A 25,480-nucleotide genomic window follows, 5' to 3' on the forward strand; every position below is an offset into this window, starting at 1 on the left:
GAGCCAAGATGGCTTAGGAGCACAAAGAGATGTAGTAGTTGGCTCTGATGTGACAGGGCTGCACTCCATATCTTCTAAATCCTTCTCCTGATAATGTTGTTCCTAATGCTTGTTACCATTACATGGAGGATCTGGGGAGATCTTTCTTGATGTCTGGGTTTTGGGTGGGGAAGAAGGATTCTGTTTATGTGATTTTAATCCTAACCAACCAAAGTAGCTCAGACCAGAATGGATGCAAGGTCTCAGTTTGATGTCTATCTTAGTTCTTGGCTCCAGATGGTTCAGAGAACTCTTCTATAACTCAGCACTGGTCTGATGTTATTGCTCATCTTCTAATAAACAGAAAGAATCAGCTATTAAGTAGCATCTGTGGGATACAGGTGAAGATCATCCCTCCTGTGTGTAGCTGAGGGGGTCAGGGAGATGGAAGAAATCCCCAGCAGGATTCATCCATTCTGCTCTTGCCATTGGGTGGTCTTGTTTTTGTGTGTTAGTAGAAAGCTTTAATTAGTCAGTGGTTGTGGTTTTCTGCCCTTACCAGTTGAACTTTGCTTTTATTTGAAACTATTTCATCAGGAGATGATCAAACTAGCTATCCAGATGAGTAAAGCAGTGCTTTGGGAAAGGGAACCTGCTGGTTTGCTCAGGAGGACTCACCTCTCACCCAGGCATAGGGTCCAGCTCAGGTTTAGACACATCAGCAGTGAGTGAGGAAGGTGAAGAGCTACAGTGGTGGCAACCTGTAATGGTTATGACCTGAAGTGATGGAGGGAGGGAGCCAGGGGGTGGCAAACAAGGAGCAGTGTGAGCCATGCCATGGGTTTGGTGTGTTGCCATCACCCACGGCACTGCGGAGTTTTATTGCCCTGAAGCTTGTGAGAAGCCTCCGTTCCCCTCAAGCGGTTTGTCCCAGAGCTGTGGCGTTTCAGAGGGACTCTGCTAACAGGGATGAAAATCTGCCTGCTCCTCCCTGAGCAGCTCTGCTGAGGTTTTCTGGGGAGAGCTGCGGGGGTGCTGGCTGCTCCCTGGCTGCCCCCACCGAGGCGAGCTGCATCTCCGCCGTCCCCGTGCTGGCAGAGGGAGGCTGCCTGCGTCCCCGAGCCCGGCACAACGGATGCAGAGTCACATTTGCTGAAGGACAGACGCAAAAGCAAGCAGCTTCTCCAGCATGTTCTGTGGAAGCCACCATCAGGGAAGGTATTAGTCACACGGAACGTCTGCTCTGCTCTATTTTAAAGCTGCTGTGGCACCGACTGAAGGCAGGCATCCTTCTGGCTGGGAGACAGAATATAGGAACTGCTTAATGCCAAGCACAGGCACGGGTGGAACACACCAGGCTGCAGACAGCGATGTGAGATCTGAACTCCCCAGCACATGCTCTGCGAGGAGGGCAGGCAGGACAGGCTGCTCCCCCCAGGGGCTCGGTGCTGGTGGTCCATGTCTAATCCTCCAGGTGCCTGATGCCCAGGTGTCCAGCCTCAGCAGCTGGTGTCCATGAGGATGTTCTCTTGCAGCGAAGGGATAAGGCTGCAGGTGAATCCAGAGGGTGCTTTGTGCAAGCTGCTAAATGGCTCAGTCCCTTTCCTGGTCAGCTCTTGAAAATGCTCCACACAAAGTCCATCCATGCTCAAGACTCTATTTCACCATCTTCTTTTCCTTTCCTTCCCATAAAATATCCCTCTTTGTTTCACTTCTCCCCCTGTTATTTGGTTCCACGTGGTCTGCTGCTGGTTGGACCCATCCTTCCAGAGGGATGCAGCTGTGTTCAGATCTTTGGGAGCCATCCCATGCTTTACTGCTTCAAGCAAGGAGGGGGATCATGAAGAAGCCCAAGTGTTCCCACCAAAGGTGAACTTGTTGCAGCTCTTTTAGGTCCTTGCCCTCATTTTTCATTTCCTTAGAGCTCTTGCCTTTCTCACTGCCACTTTCAACACTTGCTCTTCTCTCTTTGCAGTCTCCAGACTTCCCCAGTCCCATTGCTGCCTTGCTCCATTGGTTAAAGCCCTGCCAGGACCAGCTCTGCTGCTGGCCAGCCTACCAACTAGAGTCATATTTCTTGGCTTTCAGAGAAGACCAGCAAAGCCAGGTTTCATTCTTGGATCACACCCACTGCCCATTTGTCAAGGAAGGAACCAATGAACTCACCAGAGGCTGCTGGAGCCTGTGGGGCAGATTGTCTTCCCTTGGGAAGTCTCATCTGAAGATGTGCCCTCCCAGGCTATGGACATGGATGGTTGCTTTGCTTCATCTTTCCTCACTAAGAAGCGTTTTGGAAAGTGCAGCTTGCAGAGCCTTTGAGCCTTGAGGTTCATCCATACCTGGGTTTAGGATCAAGGCTCAGTAGTGGCATGCATCTGGTGTGTTTGGGCTCAGTTTCATCCCTCATCCCTCTTTCCATGAGGGATGTCACTTGTCCCCTCTGGTGCCATCTCAAGATGTGAAGTAGCAGTCGCTGGGGCTGACTTGGGCAGTAGAGGTGTCCAGCTCCTGTTCAGTTACTCATCCATTTCAGCAGCTACCTCCTTTGGCAGAAGAGGATCTGCAGTCCCTTTGTATTGTGCCTCTGGTTTCCTGGGGATCACAGGAGGCATGTGTGTGGTTCTGCTTTGCCTGTTGCACAGCTCAGTGTACATGGGATGCACAGAGTTTTCTGCTGGGCTCCTGTTTAGAGAACCAATTCCTTGTAGAGAGCAAGCCTTAAGATCCCTCTGTAACTAATTCCAGCAGGGGCATTTTGCTTGTAGTCCTGAAATTTCCTAGGGCTGGATACAGCTCCACTGCCACCAGCATTCACCCCTCCCCCCCCCCCTCATGCACTTGGCTGCAAGACATGAGGAGTTGTTTAACATGCCCTGCCCAGGCTGGACACTGCACAGTCTCGTTGGGTTGTGTTTGAGGAGCCCATGCCATTAAGCAATGTTTATGCTCCTGAAGGAGCTCATAAAAATATCCATTGAACTTGTCCTGAGGGATGTGGTGGTTTGGAGCAGTGAAAATGATCTCTGAAGGTCAAGCTGGCTTCAGAAGCATCCTGACTCCTTGGTGGCTTCGTGTCACCTTCATCAATCCACTCCGTTGTGCTTTGGAGGCACCAGGCCCATTCTGAAATCTTACATCATGAAACTGTAGATTGGTATCGACCTGGTTTGAGAGTGAGGTCTGTGATGGTATCGTGGGCTGCTCAGGGAAATATTGCCTGTTTATGGTGCATTAGCATTGCCAGGGTGAAATCTGATAGTGGTGGGGTAGTTACAGTCAATATCTCTCCTTCTGTTTCATGGCCAAACTCTCTGTGCTTTTATGGGGCTAGTGCATGAGTTGATTACAACCAGCAGGGAAAGCAACACTAAGATATGGAAGGTTAAAGACCACTAACCTTAACTGACATTTCCAGCACAGTGTTATGTAAAATGAAAACTGTGTCAGAAGGAAGACTCCCATTGGAAAAAAAACTCCTTTTTTAGGGGAAAAAAATAAACAAGAACCCTTTTGCTGGCAACCTGATGACTGCAGACTCAAGTATCCTTCTCCTTGCACTCATAACCTGAAAGATATCGCCCCTTTGCACCATCCCATGGGTACAAATCCACACCTAAGCAAGAAGAACCCATGGTGCTCTAAGGACTTGAAGAGAGAGGCTCAGACTGCTTTTGGGAGCCAGGCTGCTCTCAGTCAGCAGTTTGGTTTGACTCAGAGATGAATCCAAGTCCTTCACCTTTGTCCTCATCAGTAAGTCACAGAGAGCTGCAGGTTCACCAGCCTTGGGACCTTCTGACCTGGGGTTCTGAACCCCCACCCTAGAATCATAGAGTCATAGAATTGTTTGGGTTGGAAAAGCTCATCCAGTCCAACCATCAACCTAACCCCATCCTGGCCATCAAACCCTGTCCCCAGGTGCCATGGCCACAGGTTTCTGGAGCACCTCCAGGGATGGAGACTCCACCACCTCCCTGGGCAGCCTTTTCCAACCCGAACCACTCATACAGCAAAGAAATTTTCCCTCCTCTCCAACCTAAGCCTTCCCTGGCACAATTTCAGCCCACTTTCTTCTATCACCTGATAGTAGAAAGAAGAGCCCAACTCCCACCTCATTGCAACCTCCTCTCAGGGAGCTGTAGAGAGCAATGAGGTCTCCCCTCAGCCTCCTCTCCTCCAGACTGAACACCTCCAGTTCCCTCAGCAGCTCCTCACAGGACTTGTTCTCCAGACTCTTCCCCATCTTTGTTACCCTTCCCTGGACACTGTCCAGCCCCTCAATGTCCTTTTTTGGAGCAAGGGACCCAAACCAGAGCCCAGCATTTGAGGTGTGGCTTCACCACTTCCCCTTGAGCCACTTCCCCTTGAAACCCCTGCTGCCTGCTTCCTACAGTACAAATAACTGGGGAGGGGGGGCATTGCATGAGGTGTGACCATTGTAGAGCCCCAGGGCTTGAGGGGTGGAGGCTGCTGTGAAACCCTGCCCCTTGTCTCCATGCCATGAGGCTGTTCATGGGATTTCAGGCAGGCAGGGAGACCATGGAGCCACACATCTGCCTGTCTAGTGAGAGACTTTCCCCTGGGTTGAAGGAAAACCGAGAAGCCTCAAGCCTGATTGATCAGACCTGAACATGACTGCTAATTAGTGGACAAAAAAACCAGTCTTTGGGGGATGCTTTAGCTGTGTGCAAACCTCCCTTCCCCCAGCTCTTTTCCCAGTTCCTGCCCCTGTGGGCTCACTGGGATGTGTGGTCAGCTGCTCCATGGTGATCTCACTCTGTTTCTATGCATGGCCCCAGAAGCTGCAGCTCCCAGCAGCCACTGCCACACCTCGTGGAAAATCCCTGGCACAGCAGTGGGCAGAGCTTTGTTAGCCCCTGAGAAAGCCTCTCTGTTGGCCAGGCAAAGGTCCTCTGCCTGTAACTCAGACCCTTCCCTTCAGGGGATTCCCTTTACTGCTCAGATGAGGGCTAAGAATTCTCCAGGATTACTTTGAAAGGAGTCATTTATCCCAAAGGCAGCAGCTGGAGCATGCTGCTGGAGCAGGGAACAATCATAGAATCAATAAGGTTGGAAAAGACCTCAGAGATCATCAAGTCCAACCTGTCACCCAACACCTCATGACTAAGCAAGCCATGGCTCCAAGTGCCACATCCAAGCCTTTTTTTGAACACCTCCAGGGACAGTGACTCCACCACCTGCCTGGGCAGCACATCCCAATGGCAAACAACTCTCTCTGGGAAGAACTTTCTCCTCTCCTCAAGCCTAAACTTCCCCTGGCACAGCTTGAGACTGTGTCCTCTAAGGAATCTCATCCAGCTGCTGTGTCCACCAGTGTCAGCTCGAGGCTGATGCTTCATTCACCTGCAGACCTGCTGGGATCCTGCAGTGACCTCACTTCAGGGCTTCTTGTGGGTGCAGAGCACTATGAAGCAGGGCTGGCGTTGCAATCTGCCAACCTGGATATGTTCCTGTGGGACCTGCCCTAGGTGGCCCTGCCTTGGCAGGGGGGTTGGACCCAATGATCCCTGGAGGTCACTTCCAGCCCCTACCATTCTGTGATTTTACTGCATCCTCAGTTCCTGGATATAAGCAAAAAGTTCCTGTAATTCCTACGTTCAAGTGAAGGGGATTTTCCTGAGACTCTCCTCAGCACTGAGGAGGAAATTGCTGCTAAAACCTTTCCCTTAGGGCTGGTGGTGCCAGACTGACCACTTGGTGTTAGTTTGAACATCTCATGGGGCTTGGTTGCTGGGTTTTCCTTGACTTGAGAAGTGCTGAACAGGCATTGGTGTAGTGAGGTGGGGGTGGGCTCTTCTCCCAAGGAACGAGCCATAGGAGCAGAGGAAACAGCCTCAAGTTGCACCAGGGGAGGTTTAGGTTGGACATGAAGAGCAATTTCTCCCCCAAAAGGGTTGTGAAGCCCTGGAGCAGGCAACCCAGGGCAGTGTTGGCGCCTCCATTCATGGAAGGGTTTAAAAGCTGTGGAGATGTGTGACTGAGGAATGTGGTTTAGTGGTGAGCTGGCAGTGCTGGGTTAAGGGTTGGACTGGATGAGCTGAAAGATCTTTTCTAACCCAAATGATTCTGTGGCATTGCTGTGCTCCCTTTGGACAGCCCTGTGGCTGCACTGCCCGTCTGAGAAGCTGATCCTGCACATGTCAAGCTGCTCACTGAAAGAGGGTTTTACATTCTCAGTGTCAGCTTCAGCACAGGCATTGGTCCTGCTTCTGTAAATGGTCTCCAAAAACCCAAGGGAATTTTTTGTTCATAATTCACAAGATCCCCCATCAGCCTCCTCTTTGCCTCAGCATCTCTCTCCTCCTCAACTTCCTTCTTCTCAACACGAGGAGAAGCTTTTTTGCTGTGGGGATGCTGCAGACCTGGAGCAGGCTGCCCACAGAGGCTGTGGAGTCTCCTTCTCTGGAGACTTTCAAAACCTACCTGGATGTGTTCCTGTGTGACCTGCCCTGGGTGAGGCTGCCTGGGCAGGGGGTTGGAGTGGATGATCTCCAGAGGTCCCTTCCAACCCCTAACATTCTGTGGTTCTATGATTCTCCAGGCTAACCAGCCCCAGCTCTCTCAGCCTCTTCTCAGATCAGAGGTGTTACAGTCCCCTCAGCATCTTAATGGCCCTAAGAAGCTGAGGTCTCTTGAAGCTGAGGTCTCTTGAAGCTGAGGTCTCTTTTGAGCACCATATCATAGAATCAATAAGGTTGGAAAAGACCTCAAGAGTTCATCAAGTCCAACCTGTCACCCAGCCCCTCATGACTGCTAAACCATGGCTTCAAGTGCCACATCCAGTCCCTTTTTGACCACCTCCAGGGATGATGACTTCACCACCTCCCTCTGTTTTTATCTTTCCATAGCACAAGCAAAGGACATTTTCAGCCTGAGCAGCTCACAGTCCCGAGGAGACAAGGCCCAGGGTGGCAATTTCAGGAAGGATGGGTTTGTGGATGTCAGGGATGCTGACAAGATGAAAGGAATCAATGGTTTGAACAGACAGGTTTGCAGGCAGGGAGCAAGGCTGCTTGGAAGAGAGATTCAGAAATAGCAGCAGAGAATAATAGGAGCTAGGGAAGAGATATTTTCCACATTAAAGGAATATGAGCTTTTGGCTTTGAAAAGCATTGCAGGCTTACACTAAAATAGACTTATAAGTTAGATAAGAAAGATAAGGTTTGATTTGGGGCCTACAATAAAGCCTGGGAGGGACTTTGGACAAGGGCTTGGAGATGCAGGATGAGGGACAATGGGTTTGAGCTATTTGGCCAGACCCTGCCTACAGCACTCCATCAATGACACTGTGAGAGCAGCTTGTCCTAGCAGCTAGAGAGAGGCATCCCAAAACTACTCCCTAGGAACAAGTGATAGGATGAGAGAAAAGGAGGCTCTGTGGGGGACTTCATAGAGGCCTTCCAGTAACTAAAGGGGGCTACAGGAGAGCTGGAGAGGGTCTTGTGACAAGGGCTGGGAGTGACGGGATGAAAGGGAATGGACTGAAGCCAGGGGAGGGGATGTTGAGAGTGGAGATGAGGAAGAAATTATTTCCAGTGAGGGTGGGGAGACACTGGAACAGGTTGCCCAGGGAGGCTGTGGATGCCCTTTCCCTGGAGGTGTTCAAGGCCAGGCTGGATGATGTCTTGATCAACCTGGGCTGGTGGGAGGTGTCCCTGCCCATGGCAGGGGGATTGGAACTGGATGAGCTTTAAGGTCCCTTCCAACCCAAACCATTCTGTGATGCTAGGATTCTGTGACTTGAAGCAAATGGTTTTTCTCCTCAGAAAAGGTCTTCATGAAAATTTGGGATTTTTTTTTTTTTGGATTTGAGTAAAAAGAGTAATTTCCCCTGGTAACTGAAGGGGTAGCCAGGCTGAAAATCAGCCCTTTGGGTTCTTTGTTCAGGGAGTCTGTTCTTGGATCAAGGGCAGCAAAGCAGTGTATGGAAGAGGAGGAGGGTGAGAAGTTTGCAGGTAGAGTCACACAGCATCCCAGAATGCCAACTTGGAAGGGACCCCAAGGATCATCTGCTCCAGCCTCTCCAGGTGATGGTGCAGTTGCCATGAGCTGGCTCAGCACCCTGGCAAGCTGAGTCTGAAAGTGCCCAGTGCAGGAGACTCCACTGCTGCCCTTGGGAGGTGATCCCAGTCTCTGCCTGCTCTCGTGGCAAACATTTCCTTCTGGAGTGCAACAGGAATGTCCCCAGCAGTAGCTTGTGCCCATCACCCTTGGCTTCTCCATGGGACTCCTTGTGAAAAGGGAGTCTCCACCCCCCTGGTAGCCACCCTTTATGTACTGGTCCATGGTGAAAAGGTCTGCCCTGAGCCTTCTCCTCTACAGGCTGAACAAACTCAGCTCTCTCAGCCTTTCCCCAGGCCCCTGATCACTCCTGTGGCTGCTCAGGGAGCAGGAAAGCAGAGTTGTAACTCTCTTGGCTCCGTCTTTGAACACCTCAGCCTGTCTGCTTGCTTGGAGCTCCTGCTGAGATGTGTTAGATAAGAGCTGGTGTGTCTGGGAGAGCTGACAGATTTCCTTTCAGAGGGAAAGAGTGGGATGGCTCTGTAACAGTGCCAGTTCCTGGACCTGCCACTCAACAGATGGTGCCATGTGCCAAGAGCTCTTGTATAAGTAACCTTGTATAATATAGAAGTAACCTGGGGTTATTAACTTTAAAGCAGGTTATTAATTTGTGTTGGGAGCAGCTTCTGGTTGTATAAGCACCACGGAAGCATCCTGCAGACGCTATGGCTTTGGAACAGAGCTCAGGGCTCAGCACATTTTCTTTTCCTTGGTTTTATGACTGCAACCTGGGAGCTGATGCCTTCTGTGAACCCTTTCTCCAGGGCCTGTGCAGTGCAAATCATAGAATCACAGAAGTGTTTTGGTTGGAAGAGTCCTTTAAGATCATCTCATCCAGCTGTTAACCCTGCCCTGCCTAGTCCACCACTAAACTGTGTCCCTCAGTACCACACCTACACTGTTCCTCAGTTCCTTCAGGGATGGGGACTCCATCAATGCCCAGGGCAGCCTGTTCCATGCCTTGGCTACTCCTTCAGTAAAGAAATTGTTCCTCATGTGCAGCCTAAATCTCCCCTTATGCAACTTGAGGCTGCTTCCTTGGGAGAAGAACCCAGCCTCCACATGGCTCCAATCTCCTTTCATGGAGTTCAGGGGAGCAATGATGTCTCTCCTCAGCCTCCTTTTCTCCAGGCTGAACAATCCCAGGTCCCTCAGCTGCTCCTCACCAGGCTTGTGCTCAAGACTCATCAACAGCTACATTGCTTTTCTTTGGACATGGACCTCAAATGACCTTCTTGCAGTGAGTGGCCCCAGGCTGAACCAACTACTCATGGTGAGGCCTCAGCAGCACCACAGACAGGGGAACAATCCCTGCCCTGGTCCTGCTCCCTCTTTTGGTTTCCCCCCTTGGATGCAGGTACAAATAACCCCATGAAATCCTGCATGTTTCAGCCATGGTCCCACTCTCAGCTGCCATCCTAGCCCTGATGCAGCTGGATGCAAGCATCTTGGCAAAGCATGTGCTCTTCAGTGCTCTTCATGCTTTGGGCATGGTGATGACTGGCCAGCCCTGCACCACCTCCACCTTGGCTCTGAAATGCAGGATGTCCCCATGAGCCCACAGCTGAGAGCTTTCCTTTGATGCCAGTTGTGTTTGTGCTGAGCAGTTCCTGGACATGCTGTTCCCTGGCCTCCTGAACAGATCCCAGAGCCCCTGGATGGTGGAGCAGGGAAGTGACACTTGGGGCTGGGGACCTGTGACTCAACATGACATTTGGGTAAGAGAACAGGGCTGGTGAAGAGCAGCTGAGGGAGCTGGGCTTGGTTAGCCTGGAGAAAAGGAGGCTGAGGGGAGACCTCATTGCTCCCTACAGCTTCCTGAGAGGAGGTTGGAGCCAGGTGGGGGTTGGTCTCCTCTCCCTGGGTGATAGAAGGAGAGGAAATGGCCTGAAATTGTGGCAGGGGAGGCTTAGGTTGAGAGATTAGGAAGAATTTGTTTGCTGCAAGAGGGGTCAGGGATTGGCACAGGCTGCCCAGGGAGGTGGTCAAGCCACCATGCCTGGAGGTGTTCCAGAAACCTGCGGCCATGGCACTTGGGGACGGGGTGTGGTGGCCATGGTGGGGTTGGGTTGATGGTTGGACTGGATGATCTTAGAGGCCTTTTCCAACCCAAGCAGTCCTATGATTCTCCATTTCAGTTTCCTCGTGGGACACACAAACTCACCAACTGCTCAGCTTGCTTATCCTTTGACTTCAAAATGCCTTAATACTCCTCCGTGGCAATGGTGAAAGTTTCCTGCTCCTTCTCTTGACAGATTGGCCTCATTCTGCAGCTCATTGCAATTTTCTCAGGAGATTTGACAAACACAGAAGGATTTAGTCTAGGTTGTTGTCTGGGCTTCCTTGTGATTTTTCCCTGAAGGTTTTTTTGCCTCTCTCTCCAGCCCACTTCCTTGACACTTCCTGCTGGCAGGCACTCGTAGTGCAGCTTGATGCTAATTTCCCACAGCCACTTATTAGCAATCATTATCTCCAGTTTCCTGGCTGACCTTGTGTGGGATGCTCAACTTTTCTGCAGGAATTTCTTTCCTCCTTGAGCAAAGATCCCTGTTAGCATCCTGCCAGCCAGCCCATGGCCTTCCCCAGTGTGACACTGGAATGATGAGGCCGAGTGTGGGCCTTGGGTGGAGGATGCTGCTCTTCCTAAGCCCAGCATTCCCAGCAGGGTCTTCCCAGCTCCTTATTCCACTCAGCATGACTTTCATCTTCTTTGTGTTACACAAAGCAAGGAATTCCCTCTTGCTTCCCATTCAGGTAACTGAAAATGCAAACTTATGGGCAGTATAGGGCACGAAAATGTCTCTGATGCTTTGCACAGCTGCCTGGGGTACCTGACTGAGGCAAACCAGGAGAGAAGGGCAACAGAGCTGTTGAAGGGTCTGGAGAACAGGGCTGGAGAAGGTCCTGGAGCCCCTGGGCTAGAGGAGGGGCTGAGGGAGCTGGGGGTGCTCAGCCTGGAGAAGAGGAGACTGAGGGGAGACCTCATTGCTCTCTTCAGCTCCCTGGAAGGAGGTTGGAGCCAGGTGGGGATTGGTCTCTTCTGCCTAGCATCAGGTGACAGAAGGCAGGAAGTGGCCTGGATTTGTGCCAAGGGAGGCTGAGGTTGGAGGTCCCTGGAGGTGTTCAACCAAGGCTTGGATGTGGCACTTGGAGCCATGGTTTAGTTGTCAGGAGGTGTTAGGTATGAGGCAATAGGTTGGACTGGATGATCTCTGAGGTCTTTTCCGACCTGGTTGATTCTGTGAGTGTATGATTCTCAGTCCAGGCTCACCTGGGCTGTCCTTCTGCCTGGTGGATTCCCAGGCATGACTCAATGTCTTCTTCTGAGCTGCTGTCTGATGGGGGCCAAATGTCTGGAACCATGAAGTCTCCCTGTGAGCAGACTGTTTGTGGGCAAACAGCAGGACCAGAGGCTTTGCACTTCATTGCTTCAGAGGCACCAGCCCTGCAATTAATTTGGTGGGAAAACTGCAGAAGGAAACTTTTTGAGCAGGTTTGCTCAGGATTAGCCAGTTCTGAACATCTGCATCTGCAGGCAGCCTGTCCTGCACACAAATGGAACTTTTAGAAACCCTTTAAGAGATTCCAAGGGCTGTGCAATCAATTAGAAACCTGATGTTCAAACAGAGCCAGACCTGACTGCTTCTGACTCAATCCCTATTCCAGTAGGGAAGAATGGCTGCAAGATGACTCTGAGGGTATGACTGTGACTGGCTTTTGGGGGGCTTCCTTTTCTGTGCCTTTCTAATGATGAAAAAAGAAAAAGGACTTTGGAGGAGCCAGAGCTCTTCTCAAGGCAGATCTCACTCTCATTCCTCCTTGATTTCTTCTTCTTTTTTTTTTACCCCCCCAGTCTTCATAGAATCAACCAGGTTGGAAAAAGACCTCAGAGATCAAAAAGTCCAACCTATTCCCTAATACCTAACACCTCCTGACAACTAAACCATGGCTCCAAGTGCCACATCCAAGCCTTTTTTGAACACTTCCAGGGATGGGGACTCCACCACCTCCCTGGGCAGCACATTCCAGTGGCAAATTACTCTTTCTGGGAAGAACTTTCTCCTCACCTCCAGCCTAAACTTCCTCTGGCACAGCTTGAGACTGTGTCCTCTTGTTCTTATGCTGGCTGCCTGGGAGAAGAGACCAACCCCTACCTGGCTACAGCCTCCCTTCAGGGAGCTGTAGAGAGCAATAAGGTCTCCCCTGAAACCTCAGAATCAAATCATTAAGGTTGGGAAAGACTTCTAAGGTCATCAAGTCCAACCTGATTTTCAGTTCTCTTTAGTATCAGCTACCACAGAATCCTGGTGCTGACTGATGGGATGGAAAGCTCTTGGGAACAGTCTGCATGACGGAGGTCTGAGAGCTGCCAGACTGTCACTAAACCTTCTTTAGCAGGGGGGCTTGGACTGGGGGATCTCCAGAGGTCCCTTCCACCCCCCAGCATGCTGGGATTCTGGGGGTTGGGATCAGGAATCCCGTGAAATCCATCCACTGACTGTTTCACCGAGAGAGGGACCTTCTCCCTGAGCCTGGGAGTGAAGCACTTCCCACTCCCAGTTTGGACTCTGAGTGTTTACTTTTGGCCAAGTTGGGGTTTCTTGCATGATTTGGAAGTGAGCACACAGAGTCATGCTGGTGGTGAGAGCACTGGAAGAGCTGTGGAGAGCCTGCTCCGTCCTCCAGCAGTGGGACTGCGAGAGCCAGGCTCTGCATTTGGGACAGATTTTCCAAGCCTTCCTGGTTTGTTGCTGGAAAGGGAGCAGCCCAGCTTGTGTGCTTTGTCCTGAGATAGCCTCATGATGTAACCAGAGCTGTGATGGTTCTGAGTATCATCCTTCATCTGCACAGGGAGGGTGGTGCAATGCCATGGAAGGAAGGTGAGATCATTCCTCCCCGTGGGACACCACTGGGCTCGCTCAAAGCTTGGGGAGGGGGAGAGGCTTGAGAGGCTGTGGGACGTGGCAGGAGCAGATGGAAAGAAGACCAATGGGACCAGAGTCTGCTGGAGGCAAGGATCCAGCTGCAAGGATGTGGTGGGAAGGGCTGCAGAGAAACTTCAGGGGTTTGTGTGTTTTCATATTCAGTCTTCCCAAGCTGCTTCTCACTATTTAAAAGTTGTGCTTCCAGGGGGCTTGTTATAAAACCTGTTTACCCAAGGTCTACTTGAGTCTTTTTCCTTTATTTTATTTTCTTGAGGAGAAGCTCACTGGGGACCTGGTGCAGGCAAATGCAGCTTCAAGCTGTCGCCAATCTGTGTCCCATGATCCCTGGATCATGAAGTGCTGCGAGGCAGCTGCCAGCCCAGCTCAGTTTCTCCAGGATGGAGCAGTGGGGGAAAAGCTGTGATTACTCACTGCAAGGGTTTCAAGTCATTCCTTTGTCCTGGAGGACCTGCTGCTGATGCTCAGGCTGGCACACATCACAGCTGAAGCAAAAGGGAGGGTGGGATGTGGGGGCCTTCTTCACAACCTCCTGGGAAATCCAGGGAGTGGGTCCAGAGAAGGGCAACGAAGATGGGGAAGGGTCTAAAGCAGAAGTGTTGTGAAGTGCAGCTGAGGGAACTGGAGTTGTTCAGCCTGGAGAAAAGGAGGCTGAAAGGAGGTTGGAGCCAGCCCTGGGTTGGTTTCTTCTCTGTAGTAACAAGTGATAAGAAAAGAGGAAATGGCCTCAAATTGCACCAGGGAAGGTTTAGCTTGGACATGAGGAATAATTTCTTTCCCCAAAGGGTTGCCAAGCCCTGGCCCAGGCTACCCAGGAGAGTGGTGGAGTCCCCAGCCCTGGAGGGGTTTCGAAGCTTTGGAGATGTGGTCCTGAGGGCCATGGTTTAGAGGTGACCCTGCAGTGCTGGTTAGTGGCAGACTTGGTGATCTTGAAGGTCTCTTCCAACCATGGACTTTTGAGGGTGTCAGGGAGTGATAGGACTGGGGGGGATGGAGCAAAACTAGAAATGGGTGGATTCAGATTGGATGTTAGGAAGAAGTTGCTCCCCAGGAGGGTGGTGAGAGACTGGCACTGGTTGCCCAGGGAGGTGGTGGAAGCCTCATGCCTGGAGGTGTTCAAGGACAGGCTGGATGTGGCTGTGAGCAACCTGCTGTAGTGTGAGGTGTCCCTGGCCATGGCAGGGGGGTGGGAACTGGCTGATCCTTGAGGTCCCTTCCAGCTCTGACAGTTTTATGATTCTATGCTGTGTGAAAGTGATTCTGAGGGTTGGTGTCTGGTACGTTCTGAACCCTTGGATGCTTTTGCCTCCCAGCTTTGTCCAGGACTTGGTATGTCAAGCACAGGGGAATGATCAGATGCATGTAGCCAAGTTTTGACAAACCTTTCTGTTTGTTGGGTGCTTTGGCTTCTAGGAGAGCCTGGATGTGACTGAACTGCTCTGTGGAACAGTTGGTTGGGTAAGCAGCACAGGAGCAGCCCTTTCAAAGAGCAAATATTGCTTGCAGGTGGTTCCCATCAGGGTTCAATGTTTGTGAGGTTCTTGCCATTCTTCTTCTTTAAACAAACTGCTTGGTGGCAGAGTGCTGTGGTTTTCATGGCTGCAAGAGGCTGAGCACTTCCACCTCTCATCTGAGACTCAGCTGTGAACTTCAGCCTCCTTACAAGACCAACCAGCACGGAGCTACCTGCAAAGCCTTGGGCTGAAGTGTGGCAGAGCAGCTGCTGTGCCTGCAAGCTGCTTCTGATCAAATAAAAACCTTCCCTACACGTGATCTGAGCAAAGACCTTCATAAAAACACAACCCTGCTGTGGAGTGAGGGACCTGGAGGCTGTCAGCTAATTGGAGCTGGTCGCTGGGGAGGTCTCTGCGTTGAGTGTCCTGGGGTTAGAGAGTAGCTAGAGAAATGCAGTAGGTAAAGGAGAGCCTTGGGGAGTTCAGGCTGAAGTCTGATCCCTTTTATTTTTCCATAGAACTCCAAAAGCCCAAGTGCTGCTTGGCATCTGCTTGCTCAGGGGCTGCACAAGGTAGGGGGAAGAGACATTTCTTGTATGACTCTTTTTACTGCCTTGCTTTGTGGGTATTCATAGAATCATCATAGACTCACAGAATCAACCAGCTTGGAAAAGACCCCAGAGATCATCAAGTCCAACCTATTGCCTAACACCTAACACCTCCTGACAACTAAGCCATGGCTCCAAGTGCCACATCCAAGCCTTTTACAAACACCTCCAGGGACAGGGACTCCACCACCTCCCTGGGCAGCACATTCCAGTGGCCAAAGACCCAAAGAAGGTCTTCCAAGGTGCTGAGAAATGGGCAGAGATCATTGTGGTCACTGTGGGTGCAAAGGGGACCCTTGTGGGATGTCACCATAGGAGTTTACTAAGGTCATCCAAGAAAGAGAACTGTGGCCCTGCTGCATGGTAGCACCACTGCCTCTGCTGGTAAATTAAGAAGGTGCTAATCCATCCCCAAGGATACTTGCAGGCAGCAACAGGCTACAAAAACAGAAGAGCTCTGGGAGATGCCAGTCCTGGACTGGGAATATTTGTACTCTGCAGCTCCGCTTTACCAGCAGAGAAAGCCTCTGTGGCTCCTGACCTTGTGGTGCTGGGCCACAGAGTCACAGAATGGTTTGAGCTGGAAGGGACCTTAAAGTTCATCCAGTGCCAACCCCATGCCATGGGCAAGGACACCTCCTGCCAGCCCAGGTTGCTCAAGGCCTCATCCAACCTGGCCCTGAAGACTTCCAGGGATGAAGTATCCACAGCCTCCCTGGGCAACCTGTGCCAGTGTCTCCCCACCCTCACTCTCAAGAATTTCTTCCTCATCTCCAGTCTGGATCTCCCCTGCTCAAATTTCAAACCCTTGCCCCTCATCCCATCACCACAGGCTCTTTGAAATAGTCCCTCCCCAGCTCCCCTGTAGCCCCTTCAGGTACTGGAAAGCTGCTCTAAGGTCCCCCTGGAGCCTTCTCTTCTCCAGGCTGAAGAGCTCCAGCTCCCTCCGCCTATCCCTGTATGGGAGGTTCTCCAGCCCTCTGAACACCTTTGTGTCCTCCTCTGGACTCTTTCCAGCAGCTCCAGGTCCTTCTTGTGCTGGGGGCCCCAGAACTGGAGGCAGTGCTGCAGAGGGGCAGAATCCCCTCCCTTGACCTGCTGGCCAAGGTGGAGCCCAGGCCACGGCTGGCTCTGTGGGCTGCCAGTGCGCATTGCTGGCTCCTGTCCAGCTCCTCCTCCAGCAGTGCCAAGGTGCACCTCTGTTGTGCAGCACAGCAGCTCCCCAGGGCAGCTCAGCAGAGCCACGTTTGGCTCTCCCTGCTGAAACTCAAGGAGGTTTTGTTTCTTGCAGTGAAGAGCAACAAGTTAAAACAGTTTCTAACCCTGACTCCCTGCTCCCCCCACCCCCTCCCCGCTTCAGAAGAGGACTTCAGGTCATGGTCCTCCTCTGCCTGTGCAGCCCAGAAGTGCTGGAGAGCAGAGGACATGTCAGCAGTAACAGCAGCCAGTTATTTTTGCACAGACAGTCCCTGCAGCCTTCCTGCCAGGGCTTCAGAAGTGTGAGCCCTCTCACCAGGACCGCTGGAGCCTCCAGCAGCTGAGGTCGCATCTGGAGCAGAGGGTTCATGAACTGTGCCTGGGATCAGATGGCTTCAAATTCCTCTGCAGATGGCCCCATCAAGGGAACTCCCAGCTGGCCGGTGATCCCAGGAGTGCTAGTGGTTGCTGGCAGCCTGCTACCGCTTGGTGTTTATCTAGGAGAGGTTTTGAGGAGGAGTCACCTCAGATTCCTGCAGGGCTTACTGTCCTCTTGTCTTCAGGCTGCAGCATGCCTGCCAGCAGAGCCTTAGCTGGGAGCAAGCCCATATGAAGCCATGGACATGAGACCCTCAGAAGCCTGCCTGTCCCTCCCTGGCTTGGGAAAAGCGCCACAGTGGTAGGATAAGGAAAGGTCACTGGGTCTGTAACATTCTGGAGATAAAAGTGAATTTATTTTGGTCTCAGCAGAACTGCAGGCAAGCTCTGACAAGCTCCTTGCACAGACAAAACAGAGAGAGGAAGAGCTCTGGGCAGGGATTTCTGTGCTGTTCCACTCTTGTTCTTGTAAAGGGAAATACCCTGAAGTGCTAGAGGGGAGAGTGGCTTCCTGAAGTGCCTGGAGGATGAGCTTCACTCCCCTGGGCATACTCTGCTTTGAGGAGGCTGAGTCTTGTCTGCAAGCCACGTGCTGCTGAGCTTCTCAAGACCCCACCTGGAGCCTCTGTTCCAAGAAGGATCTGGAGGTGCTGGAAGGTGTCCAGAGGAGGGCCACGAGGATGAGCAGAGGGCTGGAGCTGCTCTGCCATGAGGACAGACTGAGGGAGTTGGGGCTGTTTGGTCTGGAGAGGAGAAGGCTCCCAGGATACCTAATTGTGACCTTCCAGTATCTGAAGGGGGCTCCAAGAAAGCTGGGGAGGGACTTTTGAGAGTGTCAGGGAGTGATAGGACTGGGGGGCATGGAGCAACACTAGAAATGGGTAGATTCAGATTGGATGTTAGGAAGAAGTTGTTGCCCATGAGGGTGGTGAGAGACTGGCACAGGTTGCCCAGGGAGGTGGTGGAAGCCTCCTCCTGGAGGTTTTTGCAGCCAGGCTGCATGTGGCTGTGAGCAACCTGCTGTAGTGTGAGGTGTCCCTGGCCATGGCAGGGGGGTTGGAACTGGCTGAGCCTTGAGGTCCCTCCCAACCCTGACAATTCTATGATCCACTGCCAGGTGGCAGCTCACCTCAAGGGAGGGACTGGAGATCTTTGCCCCACTCCCTGGGGGTCATTCTGGCTCCCAGCACTCCAGACTGCCTGCTGGGTGGGCACCAGCTTCTCTAGTGTCAGAGGGGGCTACAAGCTTCTTGTCCTTGTTTCCACATAACTGCTCACCCAGCATGGATGATGCAGCCTGACTTGCTGCTTCTCTGATGAACACGTGCAAAACCAGGAGCTGGCATTAGAATGAGGCCACCAGAGCATTCCTGCCCGTGAATATTCCTGTCTGCATGGCTAATCCAGCCTGGGCAGGCAGTCTGGAGGTGATTGAGGTGGAATGAGAGGAATGCTGCCCAAAGCACCAGTTCAGGTTTAACCTGGCAAGAACCTGCTGTGCTTCGAGCTCTCCATCCTTGGCATCTGGACGTGGCTGCACTCAGCATCCTCTGCTGGTACCTGGGGCTGCTCGCTCTGGGCAGGGCTTTTCCCTCCTACACTCAGGTCCTGTTTGCTCTTCACCAATGCTCAGATCCCTTTCCTGTCCACACAGAGTAGCAAAAGTCGTCAGATGCTGATCCAGCTCCTTCCCTGTGTGCTGCCCTGCAATGCTGACAGTGGCAAGCTGGATCTGTCACAGTCTGGTTTGGAGAACAGAAGGGAAAAGTCATCTCCTTAGTGCTTTGTCCAGACAGAGCCCTCTGCTTCCTCCTGCACTGCTTGCTCAACCATATCACACAGACACAAGCTGCTGACACTAGCAAGGCTCTCCAGAGCTCAGCACCACCCTGCCTGTTGTCTCTCTTGGATTACAAACCCATCATCTCCTGCCTCTGCATGGTGGCCACGCTCTCCTCTTCCCATGTTTAAGGTTTTCAAGCCTTAATTCCTACTGGAGAGAGCTCTCTGAAAACATCTACCAACCTTAGCTCTCCTTCAACTCACCTCTGCTCTGGGATGGCTACCGAAAGGAGGGCAGCACTTAGGCTGCTGTGCCAGAGCATCCCACACCTCCCACTGTCCAGAGCTGTCCTGGTGTCCCATACCATCCAGCAGTGTCTCCATACATCCTTGGGGCTGGAACTCCATAGGCTAAAATCCACTTGGGTGTTTTTTCACTCTGTGCAGTGCCTGCATTGAGGACTGGAAGGCACCATGCTGAGACAATTAACAGGGGTCTTGCCTTGATTCTCCTCCTTTATGTGTGGAGCACTGGGGAGCAGAGTCACTGTGTGATGATGAGGGCTGAAGAGGACTTGTTCCGAGCCGTGAAGAGAAGCTAACAAGAGCAGCCAGTCTGCAGTGCAGGACACAGAATCCCAGAGAATCCCAGAAAATCCCAGAACATCTCTGGTTGGAAGAGACCTCCAAGCTCATTCAGTCCAACCCTCAACCCAACACTGCAGGGTCAACACCAAACCATGTCCCTAAGCACCAGGTCCTTATGATACTTAAATACCTCCAGAGAAGGTGACTCCAGCACTGCCCTGAGCAGCCTCTTCCAATGTTTGAGAATCTTCCATTGAAGAAATATTTCCTAGCATCCAGCCTGAGCCTCCCCTGTTGCAGCTTGGAACCATTTCCTCTGCTCCTATCCCTTGCCACCAAGGAGCAGAGGCTGCCCCCTCCTCACTCCAACCTCCCCTCAGGGAGCTGTAGAGAGCAATGAGGTCTCCCTCAGCCTCCTCTTCTCCAGCCTGAGCACCCCCAGCTCCCTCAGCCCCTCCTCTAACCCAGGTGCTCCAGGCCCTTCCCCAGCCTCGTTGTCCTTCTCTGGACAGGCTCCACAGCTCAGCTGCAGTCAGCAGCTTCTTTCTCTCAGGAGCTGCCAGAAAGCTGTAGCTGTGACAGAAGACAGAAAGCTGTGACAGCTTTCAGCCACTGTTTTGGGCTGCATTTTGCACTGAGGTCTGAAAGTGGAAGCCCTTCGATGTCAGCAGCAGCCCCAGGGGCTCTCAGGGGACATTTTCTGTATACTCATACATAGTTCATCCTGTTCAAACTCTCTTTCCTCCCCCAGTACTTGTGACCTTCCCCCATGTGCACACACAGCCACGGACATGTTTTCCTCTGTGAGATTTCCATGGGAAACTTTCCAAGGAGGACTTCTTTCACAGTCCCCTTTCACCCCTCAGGGGAGGTGGCCAGAGCCGTGGCATTTTCCAGCGGTGCCTTGGGAGCTGATCTCCTCCTCCCACCAGCTCCACATTCTTTGGAGGGAGCCCCATGCTGCCGGTGTGTGTGTCCGTGCCGGGATCCAGGGACTGCATCCCAACTCCTTTCCCAGCTGCTTTGCTGCTTCTCTCTCTGATCTGAGCGCGGCACGACGGCTGGGAACGGCAGGAGCAGCTTGATCCCGTGGCCCTTGCAGGAGCGCAGGGGGATGTGCAGCATCCTTGGGCAGCGGCGGCTCTCCGCCAGCGTGGGGAGACCTGCAGCGGCCGTTCGCTGGTCCCGTGAGAACCAGCCTGCTGCTGGGGCTTGTGAAAACACTTCTGGGTCATGGAGCTGCTTGCTGGAAACCTCTGTCTGTGGGGATGAAACCATTTCGAAAGCCAGCAGCGTGTGAGGAGCTACTGGAGAGAGTCCAGCAGAGGCTAGGGAGATGCTGAGGGGCCTGGAGCATCGCTGTGAGGAGAAAAGGCTGAGAGCCCTGGGGCTGTTGAGCCTGGAGAAGAGCAGCCCCAGAGGGGATCTGAGCAATGCTCAGCAAGAGCTAAAGCGTGGGGGGCAAGAGGCTGGGGCCAGACTCTCCTCAGTGCGGAAGAAACTGTTGAGAGTGAGGGTGGGGAGACACTGGCACAGGTTGCCCAGGGAGGCTGTGGATGCCACCTCCCTGGGTGTGTTCAAGGCAGGGTTGGATGAGACCTTGAGCAACCTGGGCTGGTGGGAGGTGTCCCTGCCCATGGCAGGAGGTTGGCACTGGATGATCTTTAGGGTCTCTTTCAACCCAAACCATTCTGTGACTCTATGATATTCAAGGTGCTGCACTTTGGTGAGGCTCAAAACCTTCCTCTGCAAAATGTTTCAAAGGGTTTCTGTGAGAGGCTTTGATCTGCTTTGGATTCAGAAGTACCAATATTTGGTGCTCCTGTAACTCCTCCTGTTCAGTTCTCTAAGCCAGATCAATCAGTTCTGGTAGGTTTCAAGACCAGCAACAGGATGTCCTCGACTGGGGCCTCTCCTGACATGGGCAGGTTGGGTTTCCAGCCACTAAGAACACCTTCTGCAGTGCTCTCCAGCTGCTAGATGGCTCCTGAGAGGTGGCAGAGAGTTGGTGAGCTGCTGTGTGTGTGGCTGGGATGTGAATATGAAATGTCAGCAAGTCCAGAAGAGATGACCCAGAGAAGATCCCAGCAGTGAGTTTGTGAAGAGGATCCCACACCAGGCAGTAAAGGAAACCTGCAAAAGGGTGGGGGGCAAGAGGCTGGGGTCAGACTCTTGTCTGTGTTGCCCAGAGACAGGACAAGGGGCAAGGAGCACAAGCCAGGAGGTTCTGTGTGAATAGGAGGAGAAGATTCTTTGATGTGAGGGTGCTGGAGGCCTGGAGCAGGGTGCCCAGAGAGGTTGTGGAGTCTCCTTCTCTGCAGAGCTTCCAAAGAACAAGACAAGAAACAACAGGTTCAAGCTTGAACATAGAAGATTTCACCTCCACATGAGGAGAAACTTCTTTACAGTGAGGGTGATGCAACACTGGAGCAGGCTGCTCAGAGTGGTTGTGGAGTCTCCTTCTGTAGAGACTTTTAAATCCCATCTGGATGCAGACTACCCTAAGTGATGCTCTTCTGGCAGGGGTTTGGACTCGATGGTCTCTTGAGGTCCCTTCCACCCTCTAATGTGCTGTGAGACTGTGGCACTGTGAACCCCCCCCTGGCCATTGTGCTCCTGGGCAAGCTGCTGTGGGTGCCCTGCTTTAGCAGGGGGGTTGGACTGGATGAGCTCCAGAGGTCCCTTCCAACCTCTGCCACGCTGGGATTTGGGGTTTCTGTAAGTGACATCATCCATGCCTGAAGAACAGACTTCTAGAAGAGCTTACTCAGGGCATGCCCAGATCCTGCTTGAGCTCCAGAGGAGCCTGCCCTTGGCATGATCCTGTTCTTCTTATTATCATAATCATTATGCACTGAAACTTCTGCACAGCAATTATCTGATGTGCCAGCTAAGAGCAGATGCTGAAGAGAGAGAGGTGGGTTGTTAGGTTTGTTCTTCCCCCCTCCCCCCCCTTTTTCTTCATTCTTTTAAATTGAGTTGCAGGAAAATGGCTGGAAAAGAAAAGAACATCATGAGCTTTCCAGACCTTTTTTGTTCTCCCCCCCCCTTTCCCCCCTCAATAATTGTGCTATCTGATGTGCTTTTTGGTGCCAAGATGAGGTTTGGGGTGGTGGTTTTTTTTAACTATAGGTCCTGCAAGCACAACTTTGGCTCTGCTGAGCTCCTCACACATCATCATGGGTAATGAAGGCCCTACCCCTGCTTACCCTGGTGCTGCCCTGTTTCCTTCCTCTGCTCTGCATGTGGGATGGAGCTGCCTCAATCATTGGGTTGATGATGTGCAAGAGAGAACAGGATCCAGCCCCCTCTCTCTGGGCTGCCTTGGGTTTTGCAGCAAGAGCAGGAGAGGGAAATCACAAACTTTCCTCAGCTGCTGCAGGCAGAAAGTCTGACTCTGAAGATGCCCTGGGGAGGAGCAGTGAGATGGGAAGGGGCACTTCCAGAGGAGCTCCTCGCCTTGCGGTGTGTGGCCTTGGAAAGTCCCAGGGCTGTTGAAAGTTGGCTGAAGACCACGTGGCCGACAGGGGACGGTCCTTAGGGATGTGTGATTCTGTGCAGATGTGGGAATGGCACTCACCAAACCCCTTGCAGAGTGCCTGGGCTGCCTAGCTGGCAGGAATTCAGCTGCTTGGTCAGTGATGGATTTGTGACACATGGACCCAGTTTGTGCTGTCTGAAACAAACCCCTGCTTGACCCTGCCTGCAGCCCATGGCCAGGTCCTCACACTGACTTGAGGACAGGTTGGACTGGGGCCCATATGTTGGCTGGAGAAGCACTGAGAGAGCCTTCTGCTGCTCCTAGATTCAATGGGACTCAAGTCTTACTGCTTCTTGCCAAGGCTCTGCAACACAGGACCTTCTCCTCCTCACTAGACAAGCAGGGCTTAAGATCTTCTCATCCCACTAGGCCAGATGGGTGCCTGTGGGTCAAGACCCTCCAGCCCATCTGGATTCTCTTACCTGTCTAGGAGTGGTCTGCAATTGGGTAGGACAAAGCCTTCTGAAGCAGTTCCTGATATTTCTGCTGTCCAGCTGGACTGATGGTAACTCAGGGCTCCTTGGGATTAGTCCTCATTTCCTTGCTTGGCCCTGCCAGGAGAGAGGAAGCACAGGAAATGAGAAACAATTGAGTCAGTTCCTACAAGTGGGTTTGACTTGGATGCACTTTGAAGGGTGGGTGAAGGCCTGGGGTGACTCTGAGGCTCGCATTTCCTCACAGCATTTCTCTGTCCACCAGAACCATGTACAGAATTCCATTAACAATTCCAACCCCTAGGTCCTGCAGAGCAGGATGAGGCTTGACAGGGTGGTCTCCCTCTGGTAATAATCTCAGCCCAATCCATTGGATCCTCTGGGGTGCTGAGATGTCATAATAAGCTAAGTGGCTTTGGGTATTTTGTCAGTGGTATTGATATCTGGAGATCAGAAATTCATTAACTGTCAGTCCCCAGTGGTGATGAGGGCAAGAGCAGGCCAGGAAGTGATCCTGACTGAGTACTTTTGGTGCCAGTGGTTCTCAGACTGTCTTTGCTCTGCTTTCCTATGCAGTTGGGTTACCTCTGGGGGAAAAAGGGACCAGGCAACTGGACTTAGAGAATTACTAAGGTTGGAAAATCTCTCTATGACCACCCAGTCCAACCATCAAACCTACCCCACCATGGCCACCAAACCCTGGCCCCAAGCGCCATGGCCAAAGGTTTCTGGAACACCTCCAGGCATGGGGACTCCCCCCCATCCCTGGGCAGCCTGTGCCAGTCCCTGACCACTCTTGCAGCAATCCCCAGCCCAACCTAAACCTCCCCTCGAGGCCATTTCCTCTTGTCCCCATCACTGATTACCAACCCCCACCTCACTCCAACCTCCTTTCAGGGAGGTCTCCCCTCAGCCTCCTCTTCTCCAGGCTGAACACCCCCAGCTGCCTCAGCTGCTCCTCTCCAGCCCTGTTCTCCAGACCCTTCCCCAGCTTCATTTCCCTTCTCTGGACCTGCTCCAACAACTCAATGTCTTCCTACCTTCGAATGAACCCAGAGGCTTTGGCTTCCACGCTCTACAGCTGACTCCCCTCTGTTATTGTCATTGATTGTTATTACTTACTCAAAGCTTTCACTGGGGAGCTGGACCTCCCTCAGGGAGATGTTAGACATGGTGGAACTGGGTCTAGTCCCACCTGCCAGGGGCTGTCAGAGCCAAGGTGTGTAACTCAGAAGAGCCAGCTGGCAGGAAAGCCCCAGGATCCTGCTAGCAAGGAGAGGTGCTCCCACATCCTGAGGGCAGCCAGAGGGCAGCCCAGGGAAGCCCAGGGAACCTCGAGTGACTCAGCTGGTGCTGCCAGCCCATCCATAGTGCCTCCTTGCCTGAGCCTTTCTGAAGGGCTTGACACAGCACAGGGACCCATTGCTGCTGCTGCTAAAACACCCAACCAGCAACCTGCCTTCTGCTGGAGCTCTGCATGGGGTTGACAGTAGGGCTGTGTGGGCTGCCTCGGGAAGACACTTGGAAGCGAAGTGTTTGCCTTGATGAAGTTATTCCATAGTGTGCAAGCTATCAGGTTCAGGTCCAAGATTCTTTGAACTCGAGGCACTTCCTGTTATTTCAGAGTGTAAGCAGCCACTGCTTGGCCAGGGTTGGCCTCATTGTTCATGGCAGGCAGGCTTAGATATTCCACTTGTGTTGTGCCAACAGTTCATGGGACGGGTATTCGTGTGGCTGGTGAAGAAGTGAGTGAAATCCAATACTCCCTGCAGGGCTCTTCCTGGAGCTGCTGGAAGCCTTCTGCAGTTGCAGGAGAAGTGTTTGGGTTTCTATTGCTAAGTAACAAAAGGATGGGGATAAAAACAGTTCCTGAACAGCATCCCCCTCCCGAGCCCCACTGCACTTCCACTGAGGGCAGGCTGCTGCAGTCTCTTGGTGTAGGCTGGAGAAGGAGAATGTGTGCCCCAGGGAGAGCATCTCCAGTGTGGAGGTGGAGGAACTGGAGAGGAAGTTTACTTTGCTTTCACCATTCCTGTTGTTCTTACAGATTCCTCCTGTGATGGTCCCAAAGTCTATCACTGACCGAGCAGTGGGAATGTAGGAGGTCACTGTCAAAGTCTTCCATAAATAAGCTTACATGTGAGGAGGATGAAGGCCTTGAGACAACAAGAGGAGAACAGATGAGACAAAGCAGACTCTGCTCTGCTCTGGTGAGACCTCACCTGGAGTACTGTGTCCAGCTCTGGGGTCCCCTACACGAGGAGGACATGGAACTGATGGAGCAGGTCCAGAAGAGACCACAAAGATGATCAGAGGGCTGGAGAACCTCCCCTGTGGGGGCAGGTTGGGAGAGATGGGGTTGTTCAGCCTGGAGAAGAGAAGGCTCCAGGGAGACCTTCCATGAATTCTATGAATTCTTAACTCCAGAGCATTCTTTGTCATTCCTGAGATGATCTTTGCCACTGACTGACTTCCTGGTGCAGCTCTCCAGCAGTGC

At 52.4% G+C, this 25,480-nt stretch overlaps 1 protein-coding gene across 4 annotated transcripts in view; it reads left to right on the forward strand.

Moving 5' to 3' along the window:
- The window catches only part of HIVEP3 (HIVEP zinc finger 3), an 85,839-nt gene that overhangs the window by 12,114 nt on the left and 48,245 nt on the right, over window positions 1–25,480 (forward strand). The window lies entirely within an intron of this gene.

The sequence above is a fragment of the Dryobates pubescens genome, chromosome 20, assembly GCF_014839835.1.
Source record: "Dryobates pubescens isolate bDryPub1 chromosome 20, bDryPub1.pri, whole genome shotgun sequence".
Classification (NCBI taxonomy): Eukaryota; Metazoa; Chordata; class Aves; order Piciformes; family Picidae; genus Dryobates; species Dryobates pubescens.